Here is a 2500-nt window from a genome sequence, read left to right on the forward strand (position 1 = left end):
TTTCTTGCCATCGGTGTGGAATCGTGGCCATGCCTTAGCCAACGCAAGGCAACGGCCGTCATGCGGCCTATGGCCGACCGCCTGGCCATGAGGGGCACCGTCGTGCGTTTTTCTTGCCGTCGGTGTGGCCGCCGTGCCCATGCCTTAGCCAACGCAGGGCAACGGCCGTCGTGCGGCCTAAGGCCCACCGCCTAGCCATGAGGGGCACCGTCGTGCGTTTTATTTGCCGTCGGTGTGGCATCGTGCCCATGCCTTAGCCAACGCTAGGCAACGGCCGTCGTGCGGCCTAAGGCCAAACGCCTAGCATCGTGCCCGTGCTTTAGCCAACGCAGGGCAATGGCCATCGTGCGGCCTAAGGGCAACCGCCTAGCCATGAGGGGCACCGTCGGCCGTTCTTCTTGCCGTCGGTGTGGCCATCGTGCCTATGCCTTAGCCAACGCAGGGCAACGGCCGTCGTGCGGCCTAAGGCCCACCGCTTAGCCATGAGGGGCACCGTCGTGCGTTTATCTTGCCGTCGGTGTGGCATTGTGCCCTTGCCTTAGCCAACGCAAGGCAACGGCCGTCGTGTGGCCTAAGGCCTACCGCCTAGCCATGAGGGGCACCGTCGGGCGTTTTTCTTGCCGTCGGTGTGGCATCATGCCCTTGCCTTAGCCAACGCAAGGCAATGGCCGTCGTGTGGCCTAAGGCCTACCACCTAGCCATGAGGGGCACTGTCGTGCGTTTTTCTTGCCGTTGCCTTAGCCAACGCAAGGCAACGGTCGTCGTGTGGCCTAAGGCGCACCGCTTAGCCATGAGGGGCACCGTCGTGCATTTTTCTTGCTGTGGATGTGGCGTCGTGCCCATGCCTTAGCCAACGCAAGCCTCCCGGTGTTCCGCGTCCAAGAGCTCGGGCTACAGTTCGTGGGCCGAGACGCATCGCTTGGCTGCGACTCGGAACACGGCCTCGCCTTTGCGGTTCCCCGACGCCACCGCAGCCCGACCGGGCGGGACGGCGTTGGGAGAACGTTGAATGTTGTGGCATCCGAATTCCTTCTAATAGGTATGCAACACAGGAAACCCGTGGGCGGCCAAGGCTAACGATGCTGCTCTTGCGCCAACGATTGAAGGGGAATGTGAAGGAAGATTAATTAAAAAAAAAAGCAATTTATGAATTTCAAAGACATACGGCGGTGGACATTAACGAGACTCAACATGTATGCTTAAAAAGATAAAAATAAGCGAAAACAAGGCTAGGCGGTGAGCCTTAGGCCGCATGACGGAGCATTGGCACGACACTACACCGACGACGTGAAAAACGCACGACGGTGCCCATCATGGCAAGGCGATAGGCCTTAGGCCGCACGACGGCCGTTGGCTTGCGTTGGCTAAGGCATGGGCACGACGCCACATCCACAGCAAGAAAAATGCACGACGGTGCCCCTCATGGCTAAGCGGTGCGCCTTAGGCCACACGACGACCGTTGCCTTGCGTTGGCTAAGGCAACGGCAAGAAAAACGCACGACAGTGCCCCTCATGGCTAGGTGGTAGGCCTTAGGCCACACGACGGCCATTGCCTTGCGTTGGCTAAGGCAAGGGCATGATGCCACACCGACGGCAAGAAAAACGCCCGACGGTGCCCCTCATGGCTAGGCGGTAGGCCTTAGGCCACACGACGGCCGTTGCCTTGCGTTGGCTAAGGCAAGGGCACAATGCCACACCGACGGCAAGATAAACGCACGACGGTGCCCCTCATGGCTAAGCGGTGGGCCTTAGGCCGCACGACGGCCGTTGCCCTGCGTTGGCTAAGGCATAGGCACGATGGCCACACCGACGGCAAGAAGAACGGCCGACGGTGCCCCTCATGGCTAGGCGGTTGCCCTTAGGCCGCACGATGGCCATTGCCCTGCGTTGGCTAAAGCACGGGCACGATGCTAGGCGTTTGGCCTTAGGCCGCACGACGGCCGTTGCCTAGCGTTGGCTAAGGCATGGGCACGATGCCACACCGACGGCAAATAAAACGCACGACGGTGCCCCTCATGGCTAGGCGGTGGGCCTTAGGCCGCACGACGGCCGTTGCCCTGCGTTGGCTAAGGCATGGGCACGGCGGCCACACCGACGGCAAGAAAAACGCACGACGGTGCCCCTCATGGCCAGGCGGTCGGCCATAGGCCGCATGACGGCCGTTGCCTTGCGTTGGCTAAGGCATGGCCACGATTCCACACCGATGGCAAGAAAAACACACGACGGTGCCCCTCGTGGCTAGGCGGTGGGCCTTGGGCCGCACGACGGCCGTTGCCTTGTGTTGGCTAAGGCATGGGCACGATGCCACACCGACGGCAAGTTAAACACACGACGGTGCCCCTCATGGCTAGGCGGTAGACCTTAGGCCGCACGACGGCCGTTGCCTTGCATTGGCTTAAGCATGGGCACGACGGCCTCACCGATGGCAAGGAAAACGCACGACTGCCGTGGGGTTTTGTTCCCAAGGCAACGGGTAAACCTCTGTAGCCATGCTGGAAAA

This window comes from Coffea arabica, unplaced genomic scaffold (genome assembly GCF_036785885.1).
Source record: "Coffea arabica cultivar ET-39 unplaced genomic scaffold, Coffea Arabica ET-39 HiFi ptg000200l, whole genome shotgun sequence".
In the NCBI taxonomy this organism is placed as follows: domain Eukaryota; kingdom Viridiplantae; phylum Streptophyta; class Magnoliopsida; order Gentianales; family Rubiaceae; genus Coffea; species Coffea arabica.